Below are 12,278 nucleotides of genomic sequence, written 5' to 3' on the forward strand. Positions count from 1 at the left end.
TGTAATGGCAGTACTCAGAAGCCAGCAGGTTAAATTAAAAACTAATCTTTAAGTGACCTGAAAAAGAACAAAGGTAATAGGCTATAAATAAATACACACAAAGTGTGACAGTGCTGTCAGGAGGTTATTAAAAGATTATTTAAATGTGTTTTAGCAACACCAGCTAAGGCAATTTCATCCCTAGGGTAAATTCAAAGCTACACAGGTTTGGCCTAATGGTCTCCTCAAATTAATACAAGGCTGGGATCAGGGGTGGATCAACTGTGGTCACATGGGGTGGCATGTGCCACACTAAAATAATCTCTTACCACCCTCTTACCACCCCGCCTCCCCTTTTTTTTACATAATGACAATGTTGTTTATTAAAATAAGTCAGCATTACTGCATTGAGCAGTTCTGGGTTTAATTAACACTGTATATAAATTTTAAAACTGAATACACTGCATAATGTCCCCTGTCTCCTGAAAAATGTTTCAGCCCATAGTGTCCCCTTCAAACATTTTTTTTTCTTTGTTGTCAGTGGCAACCGAGGTGCTGGTCTGATTGGCTCCAGAGGACGTTTTAAATCAGCACTGTGGGGATTTCAGATTTCAACACAGACAGTTAATTGGTACACTATAAAAAAAGGCATAAAGGTAAGTGTTATTAGTCCAATAAATCCTGAAAAACGAGGAAAACTCTCAGTTAATGTTGAAAGCTGCAGTTATCATAAAAATGTGATAATGGTAAGACAAACTTTAATTTGAGTAAACCAATGCATTTTAGTTTTAGTAGTAACAGTAATGTTAAATCTGCATTTACATAATTTCAGAAACTTCTGAGACATCTGAAGAGAAAGGGAGGTATCACTAATTTGTTCCACAGAGAGGAGGGATCAGGAAGACAAGGCAGATGTAGGTACAGATAGCATAACAGGAGAAAGTGACGATGCAAAAAGAGAAGCAGAACAAGCTGTGCTAGGGCAAAAAGCTGAGCCAGGACAAGGAATTGAAATGGGGAAAGCAACAGAGGACGAAGAAATAGATATATACTTCAAGAGTGGATAGGGTCAGACAGCAGAGGGGAGTGAAAAGTGAAAAAAACTCTGATGATGTAATGGATAGTCATTGCCAGAAAGAGGTACTTGATGACCATACGCAAAGACAATAGCAGAAATTCTAATGACCCTGTGATTAAAAAGAGATACATTTTTCCTTGTTGCTGGCTATTTGAGAAAAGTATTGAACTTCATTTCAAAAGGTTGAATATTCCAAACTGTGGCCTTGCAAATGTCCCATAATCCATAATGGCCTACAAAAGATTACAAAAGATTAACTACAAAAATACAAGCCTGTAACGCTACAGACATTTACAAATTTGCTATATAAATTTGCATTTTGGCTATAGCAAGAATAATATAGAATGTGAATATGTGAAAAATAGATTGTGCATGCGTGCAGCTTAGAGGGAACAGTGGTCGTGTGTAAGTGGTCGTATTTCTTCTGCTGCTTCCTCCTCAGCATGAACTTCTTCAGATCTGGAAACATCCGTCTCATCGTTCTCCTTTTTGGCTGATTTCTGCTTTTTGTTGACCTGGAGAGACGATACACAATCCATGTTACTGTTCCTACACTTCTCAGCCACTACTCAGTTTAATACATGCATTTTTTACTCTGATGTACCTTATAGTAGAAATGAAGGGCAATGTTCTCCAAAAGCAGAATCAGATGTTTGTGAGGTTGGTTCAGCCTGGTGTAGTGAAGCAGGTGCACACATCTATGCCAGATAGATGTGTGCGTGGACACTGGAATAGTTTAATTTTTTTTACCATCACGTGTTTAATGAAGAATTTGTATTCACTGACATTCACTCTTTACATATATGCCAGATTTAGTTCTTTTTCAGACTGATATCTATCAACATCTCAGGCATTTTGTTATATTCACATAGATCATCGCGATGATGTTGTTTATTATATTGCTCTCTTGTTTATTATATTGCTCTCTTGTTTATTATATTGCTCTCTTTTTCTTTGCTTGTCTTCTCTTTTTTCTTTCTCAACAGGTGATGCAGGTGATTGATATATGTATTTTTTGTCTGTTTGTTTTGTTGGTTTTTGCCCTTTATCACCGTCCCTCTTCCCCGCTCTTTTTCTTTCCCTCTTTCTTTCTCCCTTTTCTTTTCCCCAGTCATGTCTGTCCCGTGTTCAGCAAATGAAAATAAAATAAACAATAAAAGCAAAGGTGAAACAAATAGACCAATACGACAAGGCTGGGATGGTCCATTTGGTAAAGTAAATCCGTTGGGCACCTCTCTTTGCCTTTAGACAACAATTCTGATGGCAAAAGTACCAAACGGGACAGGCAAAAAAGCCCAAAAAAACAAACAAAACATCTCAGGCATTTTAAATAGCAATTTTTCTAACAATGTGCATTTGTTCTCATGCAAGCATCAGTTTTCTTTTAGCCTCTCCTGCTTTTGGATGATATATATTTTTTCAGTCTATCCTGGAAAATGAACTGCTTATGGACAACGAGACAAGCAGATTGACAGGTCAGTAATATGAGTTAGTATGAAAAGAGCATCTTAGAGACAGAATTTCTCAGAAGTTAAGATATGCAGAGATTCACCTGTCCATTGGCAAAAAAAAAGCATCTAATAAAAAGGCATCTGTTTCATAATAAAGTTTGTCAACATAAAATTGTGAAGACTAAATATCTCATCACCTAGAGTACATAATCTGTCATAAACTGGCTGTGCGCAGGCAGTAGAAGGACCCAAACGCAAACTCTGCAGCTTTATTTGCTGAACGACAAAAACGCAATACAAAAACTAAACTGAGAAGGCTAAACTTGGAGACGCAGGGAGACGCACAAAACTATGAGAGAGGACGCGACACAAAACTGAGGGAAACGCAGACATAAATACACAGAAAGATAACGAGGGACGTGGGAGCACACGGGGAAGACAGCTGACACAAATAATCATCACGAGGCAGGACAGGAGCAAAACAACATGATGTGCACTGACAGGAGACTGTCAAAGTAAAACAGGAAGTACACAGACTGGAGGGGGAGAGAGAACACAGAGGAGCACGAGGGAGAGCACAGACATGACGAGCTGGGGAAACATGATGGAATAAAACACGAGGAGGGGAAAAAAGGCACAAGAACTCACAATTAAATAAACACAGACACACAGAGGGAGACAGGAGGCAAAGACACAAGGGAGAATCTATAAGCAACATCTAAACAGAATAACCTAGGAACTATAGAATTAACCTTTAGGACAACAAGTGGACTTAAACATAATATAAAAATGGCAAGAAACACAGGAAAACTCAAAACACTTGGTCTAAAGACCCAGGACCATGACAGCATCAGTAATATCATGAAAAAGATTCAGAGAATCTGGAGTAATCTCTGTGTTCAAGGGACAAGGCTGGAAATCCAAACTGGATGCCTGTGATTTTGGGCCCATGCATTATCATGACAGAATCATTAGGCAAAGTTCTGTCATAGAAATCACTGTCATAGAATAACAAGTAAACAGTATTTTTCCTGTCACTTTATTCAATTCAATTCAATTCAATTTTATTTATATAGCGCCAAATCACAACAAATGTCGCCTCAAGGCGCTTCATAGATACAGAGAAAAGCCCAACAATCATATGACCCCCTATGAGCAAGCACTTTGGCGACAGTGGGAAGGAAAAACTCCCTTTTAACAGGAAGAAACCTCCGGCAGAACCAGGCTCAGGGAGGGGCGGCCATCTGCTGCGACCGGTTGGGGTGAGAGAAGGAAGACAGGATAAAAGACATGCTGTAGAAGAGAGACAGAGATTAATAACAGGTATGATTCAATACAGAGAGGTCTGTTAATACATAGTGAGTGAGAAAGGTGACTGGAAAGGAAAAACTCAATGCATCATGGGAATCCCCCGGCAGCCTACGTCTATTGCAGCATAACTAAGGGAGGATTCAGGGTCACCTGGTCCAGCCCTAACTATATGCTTTAGCAAAAAGGAAGGTTTTAAGCCTAATCTTAAAAGTAGAGATAGTGTCTGTCTCCTGAATCCAAACTGGAAGCTGGTTCCACAGAAGAGGGGCCTGAAAACTGAAGGCTCTGCCTCCCATTCTACTTTTAAATACTCTAGGAACAACAAGTAGGCCTGCAGAGCGAGAGCGAAGTGCTCTAATAGGGTGATATGGTACTACAAGGTCATTAAGATAAGATGGGGCCTGATTATTTAAGACCTTGTATGTGAGGAGCAGGATTTTGAATTCAATTCTGGATTTAACAGGAAGCCAATGAAGGGAAGCCAAAACAGGAGAAATATGCTCTCTCTTTCTAGTCCCTGTCAGTACTCTTGCTGCAGCATTTTGGATTAACTGAAGGCTTTTCAGTGAGTTTTTTGGACATCCTGATAATAATGAATTGCAGTAGTCTAGCCTGGAAGTAATAAATGCATGAACTAGTTTTTCAGCGTCACTCTGAGACAGGATATTTCTAATTTTATAGATGTTGCGCAAATGGAAGAACGCAGTCTTACATATTTGTTTAATATGTGCGTTGAAGGACATATCCTGGTCAAAAATGACTCCAAGGTTCCTCACAGTGTTACTGGAGGCCAAGGTAATGCCATCCAGAGTAAGAATCTGGTTAGATACCATATTTCTAAGCTTTTCAGCGCCGAGTACAATGACCTCAGTTTTATCTGAGTTAAGAAGCAGAAAGTTAGTGGCCATCCAAGTCTTTATGTCTTTAAGACATTCCTGCAGTTTAACTAATTGGTGTGTGTTATCTGGCTTCATGGACAGATAGAGCTGGGTGTCATCTGCATAGCAGTGAAAATGTATGCTATGTCTTCTAATGATGCTGCCTAGGGGAAGCATGTATAATGTAAACAGAATTGGTCCTAGCACCGAACCCTGTGGAACTCCATAATTAACCTCAGTGTGTGAAGAGGACTCTCCATTTACATGCACAAATTGGAGTCTATTAGATAGATATGATACAAACCACTGCAGTGCAATACCTGTAATACCTACAGCATGTTCTAATCGCTCTAATAGAATATTATGGTCAACAGTATCGAATGCTGCACTAAGGTCAAGAAGGACAAGCACAGAGATGAGTCCACTGTCAGAGGCCATAAGAAGATCATTTGTAACCTTCAATAAAGCTGTTTCTGTGCTGTGATGAACTCTGAAACCTGACTGAAACTCTTCAAATAAACCATTCCTCTGCAGATGATCTGTTAGCTGTTTGACAACTACTCTTTCAAGGATTTTTGATATGAAAGGAAGGTTGGAGATTGGCCTATAATTAGCTAAGACTGCTGGGTCTAGAGATGGCTTTTTGAGTAAAGGTTTAACTGCAGCCACCTTGAAGGCCTGTGGTACATAGCCGATTATTAGAGATAGGTTGATCATATATAAGATCGAAGAATTAATCAATGGCAGGACTTCTTTGAGCAGTTTTGTAGGAATGGGGTCTAAAAGACACGTTGATGGTTTGGAGGAAGTAATTATTGAAGTTAACTCAGAAAGATCGATTGGAAAAAAAGAGTCTAACTTAACATCAATGGAACTAAGAGTAGCTGTAGATAATATTAGATCTGTGGGATGATTATTGGTAATTTTTTCTCTAATGATAAAAATTTTATTTGTGAAGAAGTTCATGAAGTCATCACTAGTTAACGTTAAAGGGATGGTTGGCTCAACAGAGCTCTGACTTTTTGTCAGCCTGGCTACAGTGCTGAAGAGAAACCTGGGGTTGTTCTTATTTTCTTCAATCAGTGATGAGTAGTAAGCTGTTCTGGCTTTGTGGAGGGCTTTCTTATAAAGCAACAAACTATTTCTCCAGGCTAAATGATGATCCTCTAAATTTGTGACACGCCATTTCCTCTCCAGATTACGAGTCATCTGCTTTAGGGTACGTGTTTGAGAATTATACCACGGGGTCAGGTACTTCTGATTAGAGACCTTAGTTTTCACTGGAGCTACAGTATCCAGAGTCGTACGTAGTGAGGAGGTGAAATTATTAACAAGATAATCGACCTCTGTTGGGGTAGCGTTCAGATAGCTGCTCTGCTCTGTGTTGGTACAGGGCATTGACGATGATAACAGTGGCTGGATTATATTCTTAAACTTAGTTACAGCGCTTTCAGAAAGACATCTACTTTGATAAAGTCCACTCTCCACTGCTGCGTAATCAATTATTGTAAATGTAAATGTTATCAAGAAATGATCAGACAGGAGAGGGTTTTCAGGAAACACTGTTAAATGTTCAGTTTCTATGCCATATGTTAAAACAAGATCTAGAGTGTGATTAAAGTGGTGGGTGGGTTCTTTTACATTTTGAGAGAAACCAATTGAGTCTAACAACAGATTAAATGCCATGTTGAGGCTGTCATTTTTAGCATCTACATGGATGTTAAAATCACCCACAATAATTATTTTATCTGAGCTCAGAACTAAATTAGATATAAAGTCTGAGAAATCAGACAGAAACTCTGTGTAAGGCCCAGGTGGACGATAGATGATAACAAGTAAACTTTATCACTGTAATATAAAGAACTTTATTACCAGTAACAGAGAGGTTGACAGAGTCACTTGTGGAGATGCTGGAGTCATGTGAATATTCACACTGGTACAATCCATCCTTGTCAAAATCTGCTTTGAGGATCTTGAATGTAGCAGAGTTGGTAGTTGATAGTTTTGTCTGACTGAATGAGCCTGAAATCTGCCTCAGAGCAAATTCTCCTTGTAGAAGCTGTTGGCTTTGAGGTGATATTGAACAAGTGATGCTGACATCACTTCTCCACTCAACTTTACCAGCAGGAAACAGCAGTCATGGAGAGACGATTCAATTAAAAATGGCAAAACATTTACCTTATTATATTAAGAATGATACATTATAAAGATTATTATTATTATTATTATTATTATTATTATTATTATTATAAAGAATTATGATTATATAAAATAATTTCTCACCTGAGCAGACAACACCAGCATCCTGACTGTGTGTACAGTCATATGTCCCGAATCCTTTGTGCTGACACTGAGTCAGAGATCTCTCACTTCCTGAACAGGACACATCATCAAGCCAGATGGATCCACTTTCCTCACCAGAGCGAGCTGATACAGCAACACTCTGTGCCGTTCCACAGCCGAGCTCTCTGCAAACCACCTCAGCATCATTTATGTCCCAGTTATCATCACAGACTGTTCCCCAAGTGTTGTTGTAAAAGATTTAGACTCTTCCAGAGCACAAAGTGCTTCCAGATAATCTGACTGGTACACCTAGGAACAGTGAGCATAATAATACATTTAAAAAAGAAAATAAGATTTTTCATAGACTGTGTGTTATTCAGTGTGTAATTAGTTCATGACCTCATTCATTAATTTGCTCAATAAAAACATACTCCAAAAAAGTACGGTCCAAAAAAACATACTAAAGGATTATTGTAAGGTTTTTCCATTACAGTATGATTTGCCTTGAGGAAACGGTTTTTGAAATTGAAATCGAATTTAACTGTTTTATTTCTATGCTTTATGCTGAGCTCACATTGCATTGTTAAATGCTACTATAAGATGTTTCAGTAAAATATACACTATTGATGCTCCAGCAGTTTGTTTGCCAGGCTGTGAGGAATGTTAAATGATTAACAAGAAAAATATACACAGAAAAAAAGAACATTTGGAAGTGTGGGCATGGAAGCAAAAATAAATGTGTTACAAAAGCTGGATTTTAAATTAAACACAAACTTTAGCTTTTGTAAAAGAAGTTTAACCAAGAAAATTATTTAAATATAGAAAATAAGTATAATTTCAAATCATGTGGAATTTCATATAAATATAGTCTATAACTTTAATTTCTTTAGTCCAGATAATTAAACTTTTCAGTTATATAAAATATGTGAATTTTGATTCTCCCGCAGTCGTCATTACCCAAACTGTCCCCAATTCCTAAATAACCAAATTTCACCTGTTGCCAAATCACTTTTTATTGGTTGACATGATGCACTTTTACACTAATATGAAAGCGGTGGCATTCTTTTCTTTTTCTTTTGTTTCTTGCGCTGTCCTTATAAAATACAGTTTTTACCGTTTGTTCCTCACTAAACGTGAATATTCAAATACTAAATATTCCAAAAAAAGCATTGCGCATATTTTTATGATGATAACTCTGGTTTTAGCAGCCTATCAATACAATGAGGCTAATTAAAGGTTTGTTTTCAGTCTAATCTTCTGCTTTCTAAATACTGCATTTTCATTTCTCTCCTTCCTCACTTCATGACAAAACTCAAAGCCTTTCTACAATCATGTTGTACTCTCCTCATATAAATACTTGTCTTCTGGTACCTCTAACACACCAGACTGTGCCGGGAGACTCACCAAACCTCTGTGCAACTGCACCTGCTATCAGTGCTACCAATACTAACAAAAACTACAAAACAATAAGTCAGCGGGGTTAAGGGGAGTGTAATGATCTTTGACCACTTTTCCAAGAGTGTGAACAAATATTTCATTACGTTTTACAGTGAACCTGAACTGTACCTGCTGTCAACTACAGATGGATTGAAAACAACTTTTCTGTCTGCAACTGTCCAAACATCTTCAGGTATGTGGAGCACCGGTTTAAAACAGCAGAGTTTTGAAACGGGGGGCCACTGTTCTTTGTTGGTTTGTTTGTTAACTGTAGAAAATGCTGAAAACAAGAATGTGTGTTCTAATTGTTAAAGCTAAATCTTATGATTCTCTTTTTCTCTCTCTTTTTTTTAATGTAACACAAACACGGTGTAGTTTTAACTGCGTGAAAATTTCTATGAAATGATAAAGAGGCCTTGCAGTAACAATTCTGTATTTGCAACATTATTATGACATTAAGTCAACATTTTATTAATATTTAGTATAAATTATAGATTATAGATAGAAAGTATAAATCTTTCTATCTATAATCTATAAAAGTACCCATGATTTCATCTACATGAAATCACATTTGTGACAGTGCATTTTTTTTTGGTTACAAATATTTGGCCATATCAGAGTTTGTTTGCAATTCATTTAGCTAATATTTTAGCTAAATGAATTTTTCCTTTATTTTTTTCTTTTTCTACATTTGTGGTTTTGTGTTCTTTTTGTTTTTCTTTACTTTAACGTTCAATGAATAGAATCCCTATGAGATGATACTTCGTTCTGAAACTATCCAAACTTTAAATAATAGAATTGCCATTTGGTATTATTACCTTAAAAAAATAATCTTTTCAACTTTCTCAATGTCCCTGTTTCCATGTATTTCATATCTACTTTTTCAATATTTTCCATGTCAGTTACATCCAATAAATCTTGAATTAATTTGAACTCATCATTTTAATAATAATAATAATAATAATAATAATGAAAATTCTTATTATTATCATTATTATTATTATTATTGGTAGTAGTAGTAATATTTTATTTTTGATCTTTTGGTTTGATTACATCATAACCTTATGCTTTATATAGTCCGTTTGTAAAATATTGTATGTACTTATAGAAATGACAAAAAAGATAAATAAAAACACAAAATGAATCTAATTAAAACAATGACAATGAAGTACTGCATGTATAATAGGAGTGACAAATAAAAGAAAAAAACAAATTTTATGTAGTTCCATGTAATCAATGTAAAAACAAACATGTTTTTTCATGGTGGTTGTGGAATGTTTGTCAGTCTGGTGCTTTCAGTAACTCCTTCATCCATGTAGTTTAACATTTGTTGTTATTTAGAGATTTTCGGCTGTTAAAGTCGATATAATAATATGTTAATAAAACATGACTGACCTGCAGCAACTGAGGATGCAGAGAGATAAGAGACTGTAGAAAAGAAAATTTAACTCGTTATGCCGAAATAATAAATTGTTCCTGTTTCGATACAATTTAAAAAACAGGAACTCAACTCTGATTATCAGTCCTCTGACAATCTCTGTTAGTATACCAAAAAAAGAAGATAATTAAATGATATGAAATGCATCTCACCGATGGCCAAATAGAAGAAGTTTCTCTGTTGTGTCCACATGACTGATACACAAAATGTGTTCTGTCTAAATGAGTCATGAGTGGCAGAAAATAATAATAAAAAAAATGTTTTAAAATACATGAATTTTACAGTCAGCCAGACAGAATAAAAATTAATTAGTATCCTTACCAGTTCTGTATTCAACAACAGTTAGAAAGCTGAAGTGACGGGTACTTCTTGACAGTTGCAGTTCTCTACAGACGTCTGCAGGTATTTGTTCCACCTGCAGTCTCAAACTGATGTGATGTTGCGTGCCGTTATTCATGCAGGTCCATATGACAGAGAATATGCATCTTCTTTTTGTTTTTATATTTTAATTTATATTTAATTGTGTTGTGGTTTGCAGTGTTTTGTGTTGTTTCATTTTAAATTTGTTTAAAAGGAAAAAGCTGAAAATTTAAATAGTTAAAAGTTGAACTGTGAATAGTTAGTTTTTGTATTATGTGATTTATTTATTACATTTTATGTGGAGTGAATAAATAAAAGTATATTTATGGTGGCCCCTAGAGACAAAACACGTAAAAACCCCAAAACACGTACAGAACACAACAGAAGTGCTCCAGGATGCTAGGTGCAGTGTTGAGCTTTTGTTACCTAGTGGCTACACAAGCCAGCAAGTACCAACGACCGGATTTGGTGTGTGGTAGTAACAAGTAAATGAACTTTTTTTTTTAATTATTTAAATATATATGAGTGCTTGTGTATAAATACACAAACAATACAAGTATGCTTTCAATTGTGTAATTTAAGTGATCTAGGTAGCTCTGTTTTGGAAGTTCAGTTAACGCTAGAAATGTGTTTTGGAGTTTGTACGTGCTTTGTCTCTAGGGGCCACTGTATACATTTATATATAAACATATATAAATAAAACCACTTTTTCGTTACATTAGTAATTCCTTTTGTGCATAATTTCATATTATTGTTAATAATAAATTAATTAAAGCAACAAAACAACTTGAAGAGCCGGTTCGGAGCCGAAAGAGCCGGTTCTCTAAAAAGAGCGGGAAATCCCATCACTAGGGGACGGTTGATTCAACCACTGAACCCTGCCCTGTTTCCTTTTTTTTTTTCTTTTTGTCTTTGCTTCTTGATAAAAAAGGAGAAATATACTTGCCTACATATGCTATTCTACATGCTTTTAAACCATTTAAAATTACAATTCATAGTTTCTTTAAGAAGGGAGACCGGAGGGTGTGTGCCAACTACAGGGGGATCACACTCCTCAGCCTCCCTGGGAAAGTCTATGCCAGGGTGCTGGAAAGGAGAGTTCATCCGCTAGTCGAACCTCGGCTACAGGAGGAACAATGCGGTTTTCATCCTGGTCGCGGAACACTGGACCAGCTCTTTATCCTCTCGAGGATACTTGAGGGTGCATGGGAGTTTGCCCAACCAGTCTACATGTGTTTTGTGGACTTGGAGAAGGCATTCGACCGTGTCCCTCGGGGTGTCCTGTGGGAGGTGTTGCGGGAGTATGGGGTGTCTGGCCCATTGCTACGGGCCATTCGATCCCTATACAACCGTTGCAAGAAGTCGGTTTGCATTGCCGGGAATAAGTTGGACTCCAACTTATTGGAGGGCAGCCAGGGCTGCCCCCCAAGGAGCCAGGGCTGCCCCTTGTCACCGGTTCTGTTCATAATTTTTATGGACAGGATTTCTAGGTGCAGCCAAGTGGCGGAGGGCTTTCACTTTGCTGGCCTCAGAATCTCATCTCTGCTTTTTGCGGATGATGTTGTTCTGTTGGCTTCATCGGGTGGGGGCCTCCAGCTCACACTGGAACGGTTCGCAGCCGAGTGTGAAGTAGCGGGAATGAGGATCAGCACCTCCAAATCTGAGGCCATGGTTCTCAGCCGGAAAAGGGTGGAGTGCCCACTCCGGGTCAGGGATGAGTTCCTGCCCCAAGTGGAGGAGTTCAAGTATCTCGGGTCTTGTTCGCGAGTGATGGGAGAAGGGAGCCGGAGATCGACAGACGGATTGGGGCTGCAGCTGCAGAAATGCGGACGTTGCACCGGTCCGTCGTGGTGAAGAGGGAGCTGAGTGTAAAAGCGAAGCTCTCAATTTACCGGTCGATCTACGTCCCTACCCTCACCTATGGCCACGAGCTGTGGGTAGTGACCGAAAGAACGAGATCGCGGATACAAGCGGCAGAAATGAGCTTCCTCTGAAGGGTGGCTGGCCTCTCCGTTAGAGATAGGGTGAGAAGTTCGGCCATCCGGGAGGGGCTCAGAGTAGAG

This window comes from Neolamprologus multifasciatus, chromosome 18 (genome assembly GCF_963576455.1).
Source record: "Neolamprologus multifasciatus chromosome 18, fNeoMul1.2, whole genome shotgun sequence".
NCBI classification, from domain to species: domain Eukaryota; kingdom Metazoa; phylum Chordata; class Actinopteri; order Cichliformes; family Cichlidae; genus Neolamprologus; species Neolamprologus multifasciatus.